Consider the following 22,128-nt stretch of genomic DNA (forward strand, 5'->3'; position numbering starts at 1 on the left):
ACTTTGTGCATGATTTTTCCAACAATAGTTTACAGACAGATTATTTCACTGTATCACAATTCCAGTGGGTCAGAAGTTTACATACACTAAGTTGACTATGCCTTTAAACAGCTTAGAAAATTCCAGAAAATGATGTCATGGCTTTAGAAGCTTCTGATTGACTCAAATGATGTCAATTAGCCTATTGGAGGTGCACCTGTGGATGTATTTCAAGGCCTACCTTCAAACTCACTGCATCTTTGCTTGACATCATAGGAAAATCAAAAGAAATCAGCCAAGACCCCAGAAAAAAAAATTGCAGACCTCCACAAGACTGGTTCATCCTTGGGAGCAATTTCCAAATGCCTGAAGGCACCACGTTCATCTGTACAAACAATAGTACGCAAGTATAAACACCATGGTACCACACAGCGGCCATACCGCTCAGGAAGGAGATGTGTTCTGTCTCCTAGAGATTAACGTACTTTGGTGCGAAAAGTGCAAATCAATCCCAGAACAAGAGCAAAGGACCTTGTGAGGATGCTGGAGGAAACAAGTACAAAAGTATCTATATCCACAGTAAAACGAGTCCTATATCGACAAAACCTGAAAGGCCGCTCAGCAAGGAAGAAGCCACTGCTTCAAAACAGCCATAAAAAAGCCACTGCTTCAAAACAGCCATAAAAAAGCCAGACTACGGTTGGCAACTGCACATGGGGACAAAGATCGTACTTTTTGGAGAAATGTCCTCTGGGCTGATGGAACAAAAATAGAACTGTTTGGCCATAATGACCATCGTTATGTTTGGAGGAAAAAGGGGGAGGCTTGCAAGCCGAAGAACACCATCCCAACCGTGAAGCACGGGGGTGGCAGCATCATGTTGTGGGGGTGCTTTGCTGCAGGAAGGACTGGTGAACTTCACAAAATAGATGGCACCATGAGGAAGGAAAATTGTGTGGATATATTGAAGCAACATCTCAAGACATCAGTCAGGAAGTTAAAGCTTGGTCGCAAATGGGTCTTCCAAATGGCCAATGACCCCAAGCATACTTCCAAAGTTGTGGCAAAAGGACAACAAAGTCAAGGTATTGGAGTGGCTATTACAAAGCCCTGACCTCAACTCTATAGAAAATTTGTGGGCAGAACTGAAAAAGCATGTGCGAGCAAGGAGGCCTAAAAACGTGACTCAGTTACACCAGCTCTGTCAGGAGGAATGGGCCAAAATTCACCCAACTTATTGTGGGAAGCTTGTGGAAGGCTACCCAAAACGTTTGACCCAAGTTAAACAATTTAAGGACAATGCTACCAAATACTAATTGAGTGCATGTAAACTTCTGACCCACTTGGAATGTGATGAAAGAAATAAAAGCTGAAATAAATCATTCTCTTCTATTATTCTGATAATTCACATTCTTAAAATAAAAGTGGTGATCCTAACTGACCTAAGACAGGTAATTTTTACTAGGACTAAATGTCAGGAATTGTGATAAACTGAATGTAAATGTATTTGGCTAATGTGTATGTAAACTTCTGACTTCAACTGTAGATCTTCTGCACAGATTCTGTCAGACCTGGGCCCTGACAGTAAAGCTCAGTAAGACAAAAATAATGGTGTTCCAAAAAAAGGTCCAGGTGCCAGGACCACAAATACAAATTCCATCTAGAAAATTCTACACCGTCGCCCTAGAGCACACAGGTAACTTCCACAAAGCTGTGAACAATCTGAGAGACAAGTTAAGAAAGGCCTTCTATGCCATCAAAAGGAACATAACATTTGACATACCAATTAGGATCTGTCTAAACACACTTGAATCAGGTATAGAACCCATTGCCCTCTATGGTTGTGATGTCTGGGGTCTGCTCACCAACCAAGAATTCACAAAAAAGTAGTTACACCCACCAAATTGAGACTCTGCATGCATAATTCTGCAAAGATATCCTCAGTGTGCAATGTAAAACACCAAATAATGCATGCAGAGCAGAATCAGGCCAATACCCGCTAATTATCAAAATCCAGAAAAGAGCAGTTAAATTGTTCAAACACCTAAAAGGAAGAGATTCCCAAACCTTCCATAACAAAGCCATCACCTACAGAGAGATGAACCTAGAGAAAAGTTCCCTAAGCAAGCTGGTCCAGGGGCTCTGTTCACAAACACAGACCCATAGAGCCCGAGGACAGCAACATAATTAGACAACCAAATCATGAGAAAACAAAAAGTTAATTACTTGAGACATTAGAAAGAATGAACAAAAAAAACTAGAATGCAATTTGGCCCTAAACAGAGAGTACACAGTGGCAGAATACCTGACCACTGTGACTGACCCAAACTTAAGGAAAGCTTATGTACAGACTCAGTGAGCATAGCCCTGCTATTGAGAAAGGCCACCGTAGGCAGACCTGGCTCTCAAGAGAATACAGGCTATGTGCACACTGCCCACAAAGTGAGGTAGAAACAGAGCTGCACTTCCTAACCTCCTGCCAAATGTATGACCATATCAGAGACACATATTTCCCTCAGATTACACAGACCCACAAATAATTTAAAAACCAATCCAATTTTGATAATCTCCCATATCTACTGGGTGAAATACCACAGTGTGCCATCACAGCAGCAAGATTTGTGACCTGTTGCCACAAAGGGCAACCGGTGAAGAACAAACACCATTGTAAATACAACCCATATTTATGTTTATTTTCCCTTTTGTATTTTAACTATTTGCACATATGACCTTTGAAATGTCTTTATTATTTATTATTTTGGAACTTGAGTGTAATGTTTACTGTAAATAAAAAAAGTGAAATAAACAAGTAGTATCAACTTCACTTGCTTTGGCAATGTTAACATATGTTTCCCATGCCAATACAGCCCTTAAATTGAATTTAATGTTCATTCTTTCCAATTGAATTAAGAGAGAGAGAGATTCATTGCTAGTAGAGAAGGCCTGAGAGGAAGGCACAGAGATCCAGCTAGAGCAGATCCTATCTCCTTTCTCTCCCAAGCTGTGCAGTGAAAGTCTAGCCACCTGCATCCACAACACTAGGAGTTACTGGTGGATAGGGGGGGGGGGGCAGGGCTGGTGTGAGGAGCTCAACTTAGCAGCGCATTACACTAGCAGTCAGAAGCCAGGGTGCAATTCAGCTCAGGGGTCTTTAATTACAGCTCTGATCAGAGAAACAAGCTGCCCAGAAAAGGAGAGACAATTTATCAGTGTTAACAGGCAAGTAATAACACTTAAATCAGCCTGACAGTATGTGTGTTGCTAATGGACAGAGAGCGCTGTTAAATAGTGTCATTTTACTTTAACTAGGCAAGTCTGATCAGAACAAATTCTTATTTACAATGACGGCCTACCCCGGCCAAACCCGGGTGACGCTGGGCCAATTGTGCACCGCTCTATGGGACTCCCAATCAGTCAGTTGTGATACAGCCTGGAATCGAACCAGGGTCTGTAGTGACACCTCTAGCACTGAGATGCAGTGCCTTAGACCGCTGCACCACTCGGGAGCTGTGTTGGTCATTCAGAAGACGCCACTCTAATTATTTACTGTCAGACTTACTGTCAGGCAGTATAAAATCACCTGAACAAACCAACAACCGAAAGATAAAAATCCTTCACTGTTCTTTTCTTATTCAATGTTTCATTTTATTCTAAAGCCTGCAGCTTCCTACTCATGATTTGGGAAATGCAGCCACAACAGCGACTGAGAAAGAGGGGGTCTACTTGTCTGTTGAGAGGGGTGGGTGTGCAGTCTGTACCCGCTGTGTGTGAGTGAGTGTGTGTGTATAAGTACTCTGCAGGAATACGGAGCGGGTTACGCCACCACTCTGACAGAGAGCTCTTTGTGTTGAGCACACTGCCTCTGGACCACTAAAGCCTTGCTAGCTAGCTGCAGCTTGGTTCGCTTTTGTTGATCCCAGTTCCTTTCAGACCTCCCTCTGCAGCTGACCGGAGTGACTTGTGCAATACGTTAGGAGATAAAGTAGATCGCTTTATTCATTTCACCGGTCACATTATTTTACGTAATGAAGCACACCGTAGTTCCCCAGACCAGTTGAGCCAGTCACGTGTTTGTTTGTATATAGCACAATGGGAGAAAGTGAGCTGGTGAGCCCACAGCGTTCTATATCTATCGAGTTTCATTTGTGCGACATGCATGAGGTGATGAAGTTACACTTGTATTCAATTCACTATGAAATGTTTGCCATCAGATATCTTTTAATGGCTTTCTGCCAAAAGTCAAAGAGCTCTGGATGAATTCTGTACACCTGCCATTTTCCCCCTGTTCATACCATTTGTTTTTTGACTCTGTTCTCCCATCTGCTCAGTGTACACATGCTGCTCTTCCTTCAGAAAAGCATGCATCACAACTTTGTTCATTTGGACACTCTCGTTCACTTTCGCTTGTAAATGTCCACGAACACCGAAAATTATTTCCCGAAGCAACTAGCTATGCTTGTATAACTTTATGAGCTCGATTTACCTGTCTTTGTAATTAGTTTGTTCGTTTTAGTTCGTTAGATTATGTTCGCTAAATGCTATGTGATTTCGCTATAATTGTGTGTCAACATTCTGATAGAGGCCCAATGGGGTTTTCTTGTGTGCTATACCAGTTATACCGTAAATCGCAGGATGAGAGAAGGACGGTATGACATGAAAATCTGGATACCGCCCAAGCCTACATGTGTGGGGTACAGAGATGAGGTAGTCATTCAAAAATAATTTTAAACACTATTATTGCACACAGAGTGAGTCCATGCAACTTATTCAGGCTTGACATAAAGGGGTTGAATACTTATTTATTGAAGACATTTCAGCTTTTCCATTTATGAATTTATAAAATTTCTCAAAACATAACTCCACTAACATTACTGGGTATTGCGTGTAGACCAGTGACAAAATCTAAATTGAAGCAATTTAAAGTTCAGGCTGTAACACAACAAAAATGTGGAAAAAGCCAAGGGGTGTGAATACTTTCTGAAGGCACCGTATATACAGTTGAAGTCGGAAGTTTACATAAACTGAGTTTAAATGTATGTGGCTAAAGTGTATCACAATTCCTGACATTTAATCCTAGAAAAAATTCCCTGTCTTAGGTCAGTTAGGATCACCACTTTATTTTAAGAATGTGAAATGTCAGAATAATAGTAGAGGGAATGATTTATTTCAGCTTTGATTTCTTTCATCACATTCCCAGTGGGTCAGAAGTTTACATACACCCAATTAGTATTTGGTGGCATTGCCCTTAAATTGTTTAACTTGGGTCAAACGTTTAAGGTAGCCTTCCACAAGCTTCCCACAATAAGTTGGGTGAATTTTGGCCCATTCCTCCTGACAGAGCTGGTGTAACTGAGTCACGTTTTTGGCCTCCTTGCTCGCACATGCTTTTTCAGTTCTGCCCACAAGTGTTCTATAGGGTTGAGGTCAGGGCTTTGTGATGGCTACTCCAATACCTTGACTTTGTTGTCCTTAAACCATTTTGCCACAACTTTGGAAGTATGCTTGGGGTCATTGTTAATTTGAAAGACCCATTTGCAACCAAACTTGAACTTTCTGACTGATGTCTTGAGATGTTGCTATAATATATCCGCAATTCTTCTTCCTCATGATGCCATCTATTTTGTTAAGTGCACCAGTCCTTCCTGCAGCAAAGCACCCCCACAACATGATACTGCCTCCCCCATGCTTCACGGTTAGGATGGTGTTCTTCGGCTTGCAAGCTTCCCCTTTTTTTCCTCCAAACATAACGATGGTCATTATGGCCAAACAGTTTCATCAGACCAGAGGACATTTCTCCAAAAAGTACGATCTTTGTCCCCATTTGCAGTTGAAAACCGCAGTTTTTCTATGGCGGTTTTGGAGCAGTGACTTCTTGCTGAGCGTCCTTCCAGGTGATTTTGATATAGGACTCGTTTTACTGTGGATATAGATACTTTTGTTTTGCATTTTTTGCACCAAAGTACATTCGTCTCTAGGAGACAGAACGCGTCTCCTTCCTGAGCGGTATGCTGGCTGCGTGGTCCCATGGTGTTTATACTGGCGTACTATTGTTTGTACAGATGAACGTGGTACCTTCAGGCGTTTGGAAATTGCTCCCAAGGATGAACCAGACTTGTGGAGGTCTATAATTTTTTTCTGAGGTCTTGGTGGATTTCTTTTGATTTTCCCATGATGTCAAGCAAAGAGGCACTGAGTTTGAAGGTAGGCCTTGAAATACATCCACAGGTACACCTCAAATTGACTCAAATTATGTCAATTAGCCTATCAGATGCTTCTAAAGCCATGACATCATTTTCTGAAATTTTCTAAGCTGATTAAAGGCACAGTCAATTTAGTGTATGTAAACTTCTGACCCACTGGAATTGTGATACAGTGAATTATAAGTGAAATAATCTGTCTGTAAACAATTTCTGGAAAAATGACTTGTCATTCACAAAGTAGATGTCCTAACCAACATGCCAAAACTATAGTTTGTTAACAGGAAATTTGTGGAGTGGTTGAAAAACGAGTTTTAAATGACTCCAACCTTAGTGTATGTAAACTTCCGACTTCAACTGTGTAGCTGTTAGCTACTGCCTGCTCTCCACACAACTAATACTGCTCCTGGGCTGAGGAGCAGTTGGGGACTCTACACTTTAACTACCAAGGCATAGGGCTGAGAGGAGGGGAAACGTTACACACATCCTGGAGCTGACCTTCCGTTGCTGTGTGACTCAGTGTGATGGTGTGGAGGAGAGAATAATAAAAAGGACAACTTGAAATGTACTGAGGAAGTGGATCAAACATGACTGAAATGTCACGTGTATGACTGATTCATACAATACAGCTAGGACATCCTGAGTGTGTGTGAGTGAGAGAGAGAGAGGAAGTGTGTGTGGTGTGTGTAAAGCCTACCAGCTGTAACACAACGGTATGAGGAAGTATTACTGAGGCGTGATAACAGCTGCTGGCATTCTATACATCTCGCTTCACTGCACGCATGTGCGCAGACAGACAACCTGACAAAGAACTGTCCAACTCACTTTCTTACCCCTCAGCTGGTTAAGGCAGAAACCAATAATGTCCACGGAGAATACCAAACATTAGGAACACCTGCATTCCACAGGGATTGCTAGGCAATTTTGACTCCAATGCTTCCTACAGTTGTGTCAAGTTGGCTGGATGACTTTTGGCTGGTGGACCAATCTGATACACACGGGAAACAATTGAGCATGAAAAACCCAGCATTCGTAGCAGTTCTTGACACAAACCAGTGCGCCTAGAACCTACCATACCTCATTCAAAGGCACTTAAAATGTTGTTTTGCCCATTCACCCTCTGAATGGCACTCATACACAATCCATGTCTCAATTATTAAATAGGCCTGTCTCCTCCTCCTCATCTACACTGATTAAAGTGAATTTAACAAGTGACATCAATAAGGGATCAACGCTTTCACCTGGATTCACCTGGTCAGTCTGTGTCATGGAAAAAGCAGGTGTTCTTAATGTTTTGTACTCATTGTTAGGGCTGACCCCAATTAGTCAACTGGTCGATAGGCTGTTGGTCGACCGAGATTTCTTTAGTCGAGCAGTCGCAAAATAATGTAGAATGATTCTGTCTGATTCGTGCCTGTCTCAGTGGACTAATCTATTGCGGAGGCCACGGGGATGACACAGTACATCACTCTAAGACTGAAATTGTACATGGTTTTATAATATAAAAATGGTGCAACACTAATAAATCAAATATTTAACAAACACACTCTCCCCCGCATTGTATATGGTCGCTGTCCACAGTGCTGAAATATAATACACTGCTCAAAAAAATAAAGGGAACACTTAAACAACACAATGTAACTCCAAGTCAATCACACTTCTGTGAAATCAAACTGTCCACTTAGGAAGCAACACTGATTGACAATAAATGTCACATGCTGTTGTGCAAATGGAATAGACAAAAGGTGGAAATTATAGGCAATTAGCAAGACACCCCCAAAAAATGAGTGATTCTGCAGGTGGTGACCACAGACCACTTCTCAGTTCCTATGCTTCCTGGCTGATGTTTTGGTCACTTTTGAATGGTGGCGGTGCTCTCACTCTAGTGGTAGCATGAGACGGAGTCTACAACCCACACAAGTGGCTCAGGTAGTGCAGTTCAAATTTGCCAATCTTGGTGTTCTCTGGCAAATGCCAAACGTCCTGCACGGTGTTGGGCTGTAAGCACAACCCCCACCTGTGGACGTCGGGCCCTCATACCACCCTCATGGAGTCTGTTTCTGACCGTTTGAGCAGACACATGCACATTTGTGGCCTGCTGGAGGTCATTTTGCAGGGCTCTGGCATTGCACCTCCTTGCACAAAGGCGGAGGTAGCGGTCCTGCTGCTGGGTTGTTGCCCTCCTACGGCCTCCTCCACGTCTCCTGATGTACTGGCCTGTCTCCTCGTAGCGCCTCCATGCTCTGGACACTACGCTGACAGACACAGCAAACCTTTTTGCCACAGCTCGCATTGATGTGCCATCCTGGATGAACTGCACTACCTGAGCCACTTGTGTGGGTTGTCGACTCCGTCTCATGCTACCACTAGAGTGAGAGCACCGCCAGTGACCAAAACATCAGCCAGGAAGCATAGGAACTGAGAAGTGGTCTGTGGTCACCACCTGCAGAATCACTCCTTTTTTGGGGGTGTCTTGCTAATTGCCTATAATTTCCACCTTTTGTCTATTCCATTTGCACAACAGCGTGTGAAATGTATTGTCAATCAGTGTTGCTTCCTAAGTGGACAGTTTGATTTCACAGAAGTGTGATTGACTTGGAGTTACATTGTGTTGTTTAAGTGTTCCCTTTATTTTTTTGAGCAGTGTATTTAGTGCACTGTAGAATTGCCACCTTTCCCTTTGTTGCTATGTGCATAATAGCAAAGTTAACCAGCCTATTGCGCTTGAGAATAGGCAGCAGCAGCAATGAGGAAACAGCCATTGCCTTAGCCTCATTGTCTAAGAAAAATGAAGAGCGGAAACCCCAACTTCATTAGGTCTATAATCAATAGCCTAACTGTTAAACGTGCCTGGATTTAGACATCATCCATATTTAGCTACAGAAGACAGAGCTTCATTCTGTTGCCTGTGAGTGTTTAACAGCCTACTGATTCCGTGAGCCTCATGCAATGGCAAAATGTCAGATAAAGCAATTTCAGATTCGGCTGTTTTTAATATTTGCTATGCTGCAATAAAGACTAAAACATTTTTAGTTTCAACAGACCGGTATTATTTCTAATTTCTTTGTTGTATACACTTAGAAACAAGAATACAAATATTGTAATCTAACAGCAGCTGTTTGTCACAATCTGCATGCAGCTCACTTCTATACCCTCCTTTTTCCTTTTTCTCCTTACTGTTATTACTTATTATTATATTGATAATCCTAATAAGTAATGTCGTTAGGCTTTGTATAACCACCATCGAGCTGTAGGCCTAAGAGCGCTTCCTGTTTAGTTTTAATACCGCAACTTACTTATATTTCAATATACAGTGGGGCAAAAAAGTATTTAGTCAGCCACCAATTGTGCATGTTCTCCCACTTAAAAAGATGAGGCCTGTAATTTTCATCATAGGTACACTTCAACTATGACGGACAAAATGAGAAAAATAAATCCAGAAAATCACACTGTAGGATTTTTAATGAATTTATTTGCAAATTATGGTGGAAAATAAGTATTTGGTCACCTACAAACAAGCAAGATTTCTGGCTCTCACAGACCTGTAACTTCTTCTTTAAGAGGCTCCTCTGTCCTCCACTCGTTACCTGTATTAATGGCACCTGTTTGAACTTATTATCAGTATAAAAGACACCTAGTAGAGAGGAGAGCGAGACAACGTGCGCCAGTCACACAGGCATTCGCTGCCATTTTTCTTTTATACAGTGTGACCACCAGGTTGAGTCATTTGTGTGTATTAGTTACATAATCAAACAGTTTGCTTAAAGCATCAGACAAGCTCAGTGCATATGTAGTTGATTTGGTTCAAACAGAGTGTGTTTCTATATGGGAAAATTAAGGTTAAACATTTCAACCAATCAATTGGTGGAAAGAACAGGACGACCAAGATGTTTCATTCGGGGACAGCCCGTGTATATAAACCCTGGATTGCTGATGATATGTATAGCCTGGAGGCTTTGAAGCCATCGACCCCATATTGGTACTCCCCAGAAGGAGCAGTTCTCCATAGGAATGAACGGAATTCTACAGTATCTCAATTAAATCTTAAGGATAAAATTGCATGTACTTTTTTTGTAGTGGGACAGAAACAATAGCACTTCCTGATGCAGCAATGTCTACCAGAGCTGTTGCCAGAGAACTGAATGATAATTTCTATACGATAAGCCACCTCCAACGTCATTTTAGAGAATTTGGCAGTACGTGTATGGCGTCGTGTGTGCGAGTGTTTTGCTAATGTCAACGTCATGAAAAGAGTGCCCCATGGTGGCGGTGGGGTTATGGTATGGGCAGGCAAAATCTACGGACAAAACAAACAATTGCATTTTATCGATGTTAATTTGATCGCACAGAGATACCATGACGAGATCCTGAGGTCCATTGTCGTAGCGTTCATCCGCCGCTATCACCTCATGTTTCAACATGATAATTCACAGCCCCATGTCGCAAGGATCTGTACACAATTCCTGGAAGCGGCCTGTACGGCCTGCATACTCACCAGACATGTCACCCATTGAGCATGTTTGGGATGCTGTGGATCGACGTGTACGACAGCGTGTTCCAGTTCCCACCAATATCCAGCAACTTCGCACAGCCATTGAAGAGAAGTGGGACAACATTCCACAAACAGCCTGATCAACTATCCGAAGGAGATGTGTTGCGCTGCACGAGGCAAATGGTGGTCACACCAGATACTGAACATACTTAGAACAGTCTATGACTAGGGTGGCTGGAGTCTTTGACCATTTTTAGGGCCTTCCTCTGATACCGCCTGGTATAGAGGTCCTGGATGGCAGGAAGCTTGGCCCCAGTGATGTACTGGACCGTATGCACTACCCTCTGTAGTGCCTTGCGTTCGGAAGCCGAGCAGTTGCCATACCCGGCAGTGATGCAACCAGTCAGGATGCTCTCGATGGTGCAGCTGTAGAACCTTTTGAGGATCCATGCCAAATCTTTTCAGTCTCCTAAGGGGGAAAAGGCTTTGTCATGTCCTCTGCATGACTGTCTTGATGTGTTTGAACCATGTTCGTTTGTTTGTGTTGTGGACACCAAGGAACTTAAAGCTCTCAACCTGCTCCACTGCAGCCCCGTCGATGAGAATGGGGACTCGCTCATTTCTCCTTTTCCTGTAGTCCACAATCATCTCCTTTGTCTTGATTACGTTGAGGGAGAAGTTGTTATCCTGGCACCACACGGCCAGGTCTCTGACCTCCTCCCTATTGGCGGTCTCATCATTGTCGGTGATCAGGCCTACCACTGTTGTGTCATCGGCAAACTTAAATATGGTGTTGGAGTCGTGCCTGGCTATGCAGTCATGAGTGAACAGGGAGTACAGGAGGGGCCCCAGTGTTGAGGATCAGCGTGTTTTTTTTTAATTGAACATTTATTTAACTAGGCAAGTCAGTTAAGAACACATTATTTACGATGGGTTAACTGTGGGTTACATGCCTTGTTCAAGGGCAGAACAACAGATTTTTACCTTCTCAGCTCTGGAATTCGATCCAGCAACATTTCGGTTACCGGCCCAACGCTCTAACCTGCCTAGTGGTTACCTACCCTTACCACCTGGGGGCGGCCCGTCAGGAAGTCCAGGATCCAGTTACAGAGGGAGGTGTTAAGTCCCAAGGTCCTTAGCTTAGTGATGAGCTTTGAAGGCACTATGATGTTGAACGCTGAGCTGTAGTCAATGAATAGCATTCTCACATAGGTGTTCCTTTTGTCCAGGTGGGAAAGGGCAGTGTTGAGTGCAAAAGCGATCACATCATCTGTGGATCTGTTGGGACGGTATGCAAAGTGGGTCTTGGGTTTCTGGGATAATGGTGTTGATGTCAGCCATAACCAGCCTTTCAAAGCACTTCATGGCTACAGACGTGAGTGCTACGGGTCGGTAGTCATTTAGGCAGGTTACCTTAGTGTTCTTGGGCACAGGGTCTATGGTGGTCTGCTTGAAACATGTCGATATTATATGTGACCAACAGATGCATATCTATATTCCCAGTCATGTGAAATCCATAGATTTGGGCCTAATTAATTAGTTTCAATTGATTTTCCTTATATGAACTGTAACTCAGCAAAATCTTTGAAATTCTTGCGTTTATATTTTTGTTCACTATGAAAGTATTGCATTAGTGTTGTATTTTTTTACTTCACACTCACCATCCCAGCATCATCCCAACATCATCCCAGCATCATCCCAACATCAACATGTGAAAATGGTGCATTTCTATGTTTTGTAGTAAAGACAGCGGAAGATGTGTTTTTTACTACAAAACATACCAAAAACGCACAATTTTCCAACATAGTGGGTGCTGGAGATGAATATGAAGTTGACATTTTGGGGAATTTCTCTTTAAGGTGTCTAATAGTAAATGTGTCAAAAACAAACGTAGACATTAATAAATGCATTTCTAAAGCTTCCAAAAATGTATTTTTTACAATGGTGGGGGAGCACCAAGATGGAGGCACAGTGGTTTCAAAATGCACCAGTCAGTCATTTAGTGTATACATGTAAATCATTGGCCATCAGACATGTTTGCTTTCAAAACACAATCATCCACAGCGATAAATGCTATGGCAACCACATGGCGCAAAACCCATCGCTGCCAAAGACTTTCCAAACGTTCACAATAAGGACCACACTGAACCGGAGACCGCACACAGGCAGCACTCAAATATTGAAGTACAGATGGACAGAGAAAGCAGATAAACTGGCCTAAACAAACTGCTTCACTGAGAGCCACCAGTGAGAGTCAACTTTCCCTTCAGATAACCCACTTCCTTGGCAACCTGTACAATTAGGCCTGGCAAAGAGCATTCTAAACACATGGAGGAGAACATGTAAGGGAAAGGCTGTGTGTGATAAGAGATGCCTTTGTTGTCCCTAACAGACAGCCTTAACACTCATCAGTGTTCCAATGAGCTCCATGGCCCTAAGCTTCCATAAACCTGATACTGTACAAAGGAGCAGTGATGAGTGAGTGAACTCTACTGCAGTCTCAGAGAGGAGATGAAACAAAGACAGGTGAAGTACATCTGTCTCAAGCTTTACATGGAGATACTGTCACACACACAAAACACTAAAAGGATTCCTTGAAAATAATTATGTCAGGTCTGCTACAGAGCACTCACTATGCCCACTGTCTTTTTAAACACAACAGCTCATTGCCGCCAATCAAAGTGATCCAAGAGGCTTAGTCATGTCAGTTGTGCTCTTGTATCAAAGAGTTTGTCATACAGGCTGTAGTATACAGTGTAGTTCTACATCCTCTAAAGTTTGTGTTGTGTCTCAAAGAGAAAGACAGACTGGTCTGTAGTGCTGGTCTGGCACATTGTAGCTCACTGTTGAAGGGAAATTGATGCTGAGGGAGAAAAGTAACTAAAATGTAAAAAAAATGCAATGTATATATACTAAATGAAACTTCAGAACTGTGTTTGTTCTAAATTTGACAATTTAATAAATTAGCTGGCTCACAATAGGCCTGTGTGAGACGGATGAATTGGAGAAGAAATTATACACAATTTAGTTCTGAATGATGAGGTTAATACACACACACACACCAACCGTTCCCTTCCCTTTCCGGCATAGTCAACAGGAAGCAGAGCACATTGCAGTAGCAGTTCCTCTCAGGGACTCTACAGTGGGCAGGGCTTAAACACACACGTGGCAGATCAGATGGAATGAGATTTCACATGCTATATACAGTAGTTGTTTTGATGTCTTCATTATTATTCTACTATGTAGAAAATAGTACAAATAAATTAAAACCCTGGAATGAGTAGGTATGTCCAAACTTTGGACTGGCACTGTTGTCATGATTCACTCTCCTTGGTGAGAATCAAAGGTGCCAGATCAGCTTGGCACATGGTGGACAGATAGCCCTAAACCGCCTCTTTCCCACAGGAGGGGAGAGGGGGAGTTGGGCCGGTTTTATGACTCAACTGGTCATAAATACCTTGCAAAAACTCCCCCTTTGGCTTTTTAGTATGAGAAGGGAAAGAAATCCCTGTGTTAGAGAGACTCTTGCCCAAAACTTCAACATCAAACAATGAACACTGGGACAATATATTTCAACATCCCAATGTTGGGAATGATGAGACTTGGAATATGGAAAATTTATATTTTGTGATGTCATTAATATTGATAGAAATACATTGTAACGGGAGCATTGTAACTTGAAGAGCTTGTACACGGTGTATATCAGGTTTACATCTAAATGTTGTTAATACAATATGAGGAAGGATGAAACAATTTTGGAAAAGTTAAACATTTGATTTTAGCCTTCTAAATGCATGCAAACTTACACTTGACCAAAACATGCCAGGGTGCTGCCGGCATGTAATGTAGTCCTAGCTGTACCCTGAATAATCAACCATTGAGAGCAGAAAATGTGAGGCGGTGGTCCACACGTTGAAATGGTTAGAAACTTAGAAAACCAGACCAAAACATGCAGCGTCTGCAGCTGTGCATGTAAAGTAGTCTAGGCCATTTTACCAAAGACTAGAGGGAAGGGTAGATCACTTTGAACACCATGTGGTACATCTGAACTATTCTAACGAACACTCTAGAACAAAAGAAGCCTACAACTAAGGACATTGTGAACTCTGGTGGACAACCAGAGACTTACATCGAACCACTTCCCATAGAACCATCGAGTTCAACAGATAGACGACAAAGACATCTACGCGTAAATATATATATTGCATCTCTTTTCCGAATGAGCGGTCGTTCATGTGCAAAGTATTCATATTCCGTGAGCATAGCTTCCAAATGTATGTACGATAAGTTAACTCCGTTTCTCCCGCTCCTTACATACCCTTCCCTTTCCATTGTGTAACCGAACGGTCATGCTTTGTTAGTCCACTAGGGACCTGTGTTCATTGTATTATGTATGTAATCAATAACCTATGCTGTGTGTATTTACGTGTTCTGTGTGATGACTTAGTGAATAAATAATTAAGCCAATCACTTAGGCTAGGGTTTGTGCAGATATCCAAGAATTGTGTGACGTTCAGAATGAGACTGATGAGGTAATAATTAGACTGTTATTGACGTAAGAGACATTTATATATTTTTGGAGTTTAAGTCGGGAGATAGTAACTCGTTAAATAACTTTTCCCATGGTGCCACAAACTCCTAATGAATTAATTTTTACATTATTAATTTAATACAGTAATAATTAAACGTAGTAAGTAATTATTTGATAAATAGCAGTCATCACATTAATGATAGTCACATCACTACACTGTATATACACATACACTTCTCTAACATCATGGTTGGACTGCAACCTCTCACAGCGTTCATGAAAAGCTCAAGGTTTTACCCAGAATAATTGTATCAAACATTAAAGGGGATATCCAGTGATGGTCTGCATGTTCATTAGTTATAGACACCTTTTTCAGAACGGAAGGAGAGAAGTATGGTGGAGAGAATAAATATGAAGGGAATATACATTCTAAAATACACATCTATACTCCAGATCTCTCACAACAGAATCAAATTGCCCTGAGGGGGGAAACGAAGTCTAACTCTTATCTTATATTTCACCACTCCCACCTCTGTAAATGAAACATGCTCAGGCAAAGTTGACAAATTTCACATAAAACACTAAACAGTGCATGAAGCTATCGAGCTAAGGGGAAAGGCACACATATTCCAAAAACATACTCCAGCGATCTCTGTCAGACTCAGACAAATACATACACACACACACCTGTTGTGTTCTGGTGTGTGTGTTCCCTCACTTTTAATGTCAACGTAAACAGAACAAACACGAGTCCCAAGCGTCTGCATCATCTCTGCTTTCTTCCTCCTCCCCTCATTTTATCCAGAAGGTCACAGACGGTTTGCTCCGTCAACAAACTAATGTCAAGTTAGTCTGCCTACTGATAGGCTCATTTCCGTCAACAGGTGGTGAAATGTTAATGCAGAACAGCACACTGGCATAAATACATAATGGTATTTGCGTTGCCAAATGAATCAGTGTGCCACGGCCATCCCTAGACGTGTGGTATCATCCAGGCTCAGCCTATTGATTAGCGTCACTCCTAATAGACGCTGGGTCTCAGTGGGGTGCCATACTGTTGCATCATGGTGGCTCCCAATCAGGATCAAGTGATAGTCAAAGTGAACTTAGCAGTAGCTACCATCAAAGGGAAGGAGCAAAACCTTTAAGGTGAACAAATCATTTGATGTTTAAAGATAGGTTAAACGTGTGTTTAATAGGAGTAGCTTTAGTCTCTCCCTGTGCTCATTTCTCCCCCTCTCCCCCTCTGGGTTTCAGTCAGTCAGTGGTAGAGTGTGAGCGAAGGGTCAGGTGTCAGCGGGGAGTTTGTTTTGGGCCAGTGTCAAGCATTCATTTACTTCCTCTTTCTCGCTATATGTCTCAACCTGCATCACTTCCTTCCTGGCAGGAAACGCTGCTCGGCTCTACTGCTCGGCTCAGCCGTACCCTTCCTGAGCCACGGCTCAAAGTCAGGCACTTACCACTGTCATACTCTGTCCTTCTTCCCTCTGTTGCTCGCTCATTCTCTCCCTCCCGTTATCGACATCCATTTCTCTGCAACGTATATTACTTCTCTCTTCTGTCACTGCTGTATCATTAACAGTTAACACTACTATATGGTTTACTGAAATGTTACTGTGAGGTGATAGCCACCCTGTCTCCCTCCTCTCTGGTCAACTTATTGAAGTAAAATCTAGCTCAGGGCTCTTCTACCCTGTTCCTGAAGAGCTACCGTCTTGTAGGTTTTTCCTCCACTAATTTAGAGCACCTGATTGTAATAATTACCTGGTTGATAAACTGAATCAACTGGGGTTGGAGTGAAAACCTAGAAGAGGGTAGCTCTCCAGAAACAGGGCTGGAAACACTTGATCTAGCCCAACACATGAGCCCCCCTGGCCTAGACAGTGAAACCAAGGCTCTCTAGTCCCTTGCTTCCTTCCCCTTCAGTAGTCCAATCCCCAAACACCTTGCCTTAGCTTCTCAACCATTGAGACACGTGGCTCATTGCATCTGCTGAAATGCTGAGAGGCAGACAGACCCTTGAAAAACATCAGGATTACACATGTGGCCGGGTGGAACTGCATGCACAGGGGTGGAACTGCATGCACAGGGGTGGAACTGCATGCACAGGGGTGGAACTGCATGCACAGGGGTGTAATTGCATGGTGATCATGTTAACAAAAACATGTGTCTGTGAGTCACATGGAATCAAGGATATCAGCACATTTACTTTAATCTACTCTAAACACATAAACCACATCACTGGCTGTGAATTAGTGCATATTTTTGTGGGGGAGTGTGTGTGTGTGTGTGTGTGTGTGTGTGTGTGTGTGTGTGTGTGTGTGTGTAGGTCTCAACAGCATCAAGTCAGAAAGTTTGCAAGAACAGAGACACTTCAATCACTGTGTGAAAACTTCAGGTACGAGGCAGTACAACCACAGACCTGAAGAAAAACAGGATATTAAACCGCTACAATTGCCAGGGGTTGGCAGACAAACTACACTCAATGCATACTACTGCCTCTATCTGGACTTTGCTTTTTTTATTATCGAATCCAGACTTTTACAAGGAGGCTGATCAATGTGAGAATATCAGGCAACTAACACTGAATCAATCTCTATTAACATCAGATAAGCATTGATACTCTTGCTAGCTGCATGGATGGCTTTGTTGTAGGCTACAACACTGCTTCACAGACTGACGATACAACACTGCTTCACAGACTGACGATACAACACTGCTTCACAGACTGACGATACAACACTGCTTCACAGACTGACGATACAACACTGCTAAACATATATTGAGCAGCTAAAGATAAGGTGGAGCTCAGTAGGACTTCAGACTGCAGTCCCAGTCCAGACCAGTAGAAATGGAGCAGCTATGCAGAACATGGAGGACATTTTGGCTCTTAAATTCAGCAGACCACAATTAGACGAGCATGAGGGGACTTGGAGCATGAGGGGACTTGGAGCATGAGGGGACTTGGAGCATGAGGGGACTTGGAGCATGAGGGGACTTGGAGCATGAGGGGACTTGGAGCATGAGGGGACTTGGAGCATGAGGGGACTTGGAGCATGAGGGGACTTGGAGCATGAGGGGACGGTACTTTGGAAAAGTCCATGGACGACAGCTGTCCACATGCCTCAAGACAGCTAGCAGTACTAACAGACAGAAAGACTGATAGCACCACAACAAACCAGCATTCCACAACCCAATTTCAACTTTGGCCTCCACTCCTCCCCCCCCAGTCTCCCCCTGGCCATTTCCTGTTAATTTTCATCAGGGGAACACTGACTTAGTCTCTCTATTTTTCAGTCAGCACGGGCCTGAGGAAACCAGAGCCATCCTCCATTACACTGCCATCACTCAAACACACCTCCCTACATACACAAATCCCCCCCCCCCCCCCCCCACACAAATATACCACCCCTCCCTACACACACACACAGACCCCCCCACTACACAAACACATGCACAAAATGTACCCCCCCCCCACACGTACCCCCCTACACACACACACACACACAAACAAAACGTAACCCCCTACACACACGTACCCAACTACACACACAACTACCCCGCAACACACACAAATCCCCCCACACACATTCCGTACACACACACGTATCCTCCCCCCCCACACACACAGACCCCTCCACTACACAAACACATGCACAAATATACCCCCCCACAGGTACCCCCCTACACACACACACACAAACAAAACGTAACCCCCTACACACATACGTACCCAACTACACACACGTACCCCCCTACACACGCACCCCCCCACACACGTACCCCCCTACACACGTACCCCCCTACACACGTACCCCCCTACACACACAAATCAAATCAAATGTTATTTGTCACATACACATGGTTAGCAGATGTTAATGCGAGTGTAGCGAAATGCTTGTGCTTCTAGTTCCGACAATGCAGTAATAACCAACGAGTAATCTAACCTAACAATTCCACATCTACTACCTTATACACAAGTGTAAAGGGATAAAGAATATGTACATAAAGATATATGAATGAGTGATGGTACAGAACGACATAGGCAAGATGCAGTAGATGGTATCGAGTACAGTATATACATATGAGATGAGTAATGTAGGGTATGTAAACATTATATTAAGTGGCATTGTTTAAAGTGGCTAGTGATACATATATTACATAAAGATGGCAAGATGCAGTAGATGATATTGAGTACAGTATATACATATATATATTATTAAGTGGCACGTACCCCCTACACACACACACACATACCCCCTACACACACACACCCTACACACACACACACACACACACACACGTACCCCCTACACACACCCCTACACACAAATGTACCCCCTCTACACACACACATACCCCCCCACGCACACAAATGTACCCCCTACACACACACCACGCACAAATGTACCCCCAAACACGTACCCCCTACACACACACACGTACCCCCCTACACACACACGTACCCCCCTCTACACACAAATGTACCCCCCCCTCCCACACACACACTCACACCTGTACCCCCCCCCCACACACACCCCCCTACACACAAATGTACCCCCCCAGACACCCACGTACCCTCCCACGCACACAAATGTACCCCCCTACACACACGCACGAATGTACCCCTCCCACAAACACAAATGTACCCCCTACACACACACGTACTCCCACCCCCCTACACACAAATGTACCCCCCAACACACACACACCTGCACAACCACACCCCCTCCCACACATGTACCCCCTGCGCGCGCGCGCACACACCCACACACACACACACCCCCCCCCTACACACACCCCCCTACACACACGCACACCCACACCCTCCTACCCCCGCGCATACCCACCACTCTACACGCGCACACACACTACCCCCACATAACCCTACCCCCACGCACGTACGTACATCCCCCCCTACACACGCGCACACCCACCTAAGACCACACGTACCCCTACCCCCATGTACACCCACCTACGACCACATGTACCCCTACGCACAGCCCGCCTACACACGCACACACCCCCCTACGACCACACACGTACCCCTACCCCCATGTACACCCACATGTACCCCTACGCACAGCCCGCCTACACACGCACACACCCCCCTACGACCACACACGTACCCCTACCCAACCCCCTACACACGTACCCCCTACACACACACACACACACACACCCTACACACACCCCCCTACACACATGTGCGCGCACCCGTACTACACACACGTGCGCACACCCACTACACACACCCCCACTACACACGCGCGCGCGCACATTGGATGCAGCACAATCCTCATCCACCAATGTCGCACTTCAAATCTGAGTACTAGAGGGGTGTTTGTCAGACCATGAGACATCCCAGAAATGGGTCTTTTCACCAAAAATTCTGTAGCTTCCGAACGGTTTGGTCTACAAACTTATGACAGCCCTTGCTTTACGGAAGTTGTGTGCCATTGCTCTCGGAAGTAGTGCAACCAACTCAGTCTCCTCCATTCCAAAAACACTGAATCTTACAAAAGTCAATTCCTGGCAGAATCTAATCTTGACACAGAAAGGGGAGTAGACACGGAGTCGAGAAAAATTATTTCAGAGTTGACACCACCAATACGTCACCGTCGTTAGCGTTGGGAAAACTGGAGGAGAAAGGCAAGCAACAGCAGCAAAGTCCTGTATGGCAATACTTTGAGAAGGAAATGCAAACTTGGTGAGGTGGAATTTAGGTACAGTAGTTGTAGTAGAGGTGCAATGCTTAACCAGATGAGAGATGCATCGTGAGACCCAAACTGTTGCTAGCAGCACAGCTGCATTGTGATTTTTGTTTTAAAGGAAAATCATTAAGAAAAACTTCCCATTTGTAACTTCCCGACTCTGTTCCCTCTAAATTTTAACTTTCCCCCAAAAAACATCTGGGTCAGATGGTTTAGACACTTTCTTCTTTAAGGTTACTGCCCCTATCGTCACCAAGCCTGTCTCTCTTCTCTGGGGAGGTTCCCATTGCTTGGAAGGCAGCCACAGTTTGTCCTTTATTTAATGGGGGAGATCAAGCTGTAAGGCATATTTCTATTTTGCCCTGTTGATCAAGTGTTGAAAAACTTGTCAATAATGAACTGACTGGCTTGCTTGATGTCTATAGTATTCTCTCGGGTATGCAAACTGGTTTCCACTCAGGTTTTGGATGTGTCACTGCAACCTTAAAAAGGTCCTCAACGACGTCACCATTACCCTTGATTCTAAGCAATATTGTGCTGCCATTTTTATTGACTTGGCCAAAGCTTTTGATACGGTAGACCATTCTACTCTTGTGGGCCGGCTAAGGAGTATTGGTGTCTGAGGGGTCTTTGGCCTGGTTTGCCAACTACCTCTCTCAAAGAGTGCAGTGTATAATGTCAGAATATCTGCTGGCTCAGCCACTGCCTGTCACCAAGGGTGTACCCCAAGGCTCAATCCTAGGCCCCATGCTCTTCTCTATTTACATCAACAACATAGCTCAGGCAGTAGGAAGCTCTCTCATCCATTTATATGCAGATGATATGCAGTCTTATACTCAGCTGGCCCCTCCCCAGATTGTGTTAAACGCTCTACAAAAAAGCTTTCTTAGTGTCCAACAAGCTTTCTCTGCCCTTAACCTCGTTCTGAACACCTCCAAAACAAAAGGTCATGTGGTTTGGTAAGAAGAATGTCCCTCTCCCCACAGGTGTTATTACTACTATTACTAGGGTTTAGAGCTTGAGGTAGTCAACTCATACAAGTACTTGGGAGTATGGCTAGACAGTGCACGGTCCTCTCAGCACATATCAAAGCTGCAGGCTGAAGTTAAATCTAGAGTTGGTTTCCTCTATCGTAAATCACCCCTCTTTCACCCCAGCTACCAAACTAACCCTGATTCAGATGACCATCCTACCCATGCTAGATTACAGAGACGT

The 22,128-nt window shown here is 43.8% G+C and overlaps 1 protein-coding gene across 2 annotated transcripts in view; it reads right to left on the bottom strand.

Moving 5' to 3' along the window:
• Positions 1–22,128, bottom strand: part of LOC120061446 (guanine nucleotide-binding protein G(i) subunit alpha-2-like) — a 108,581-nt gene that overhangs the window by 55,060 nt on the left and 31,393 nt on the right. The window lies entirely within an intron of this gene.

This window comes from Salvelinus namaycush, chromosome 2 (genome assembly GCF_016432855.1).
Source record: "Salvelinus namaycush isolate Seneca chromosome 2, SaNama_1.0, whole genome shotgun sequence".
NCBI lineage: Eukaryota > Metazoa > Chordata > Actinopteri > Salmoniformes > Salmonidae > Salvelinus > Salvelinus namaycush.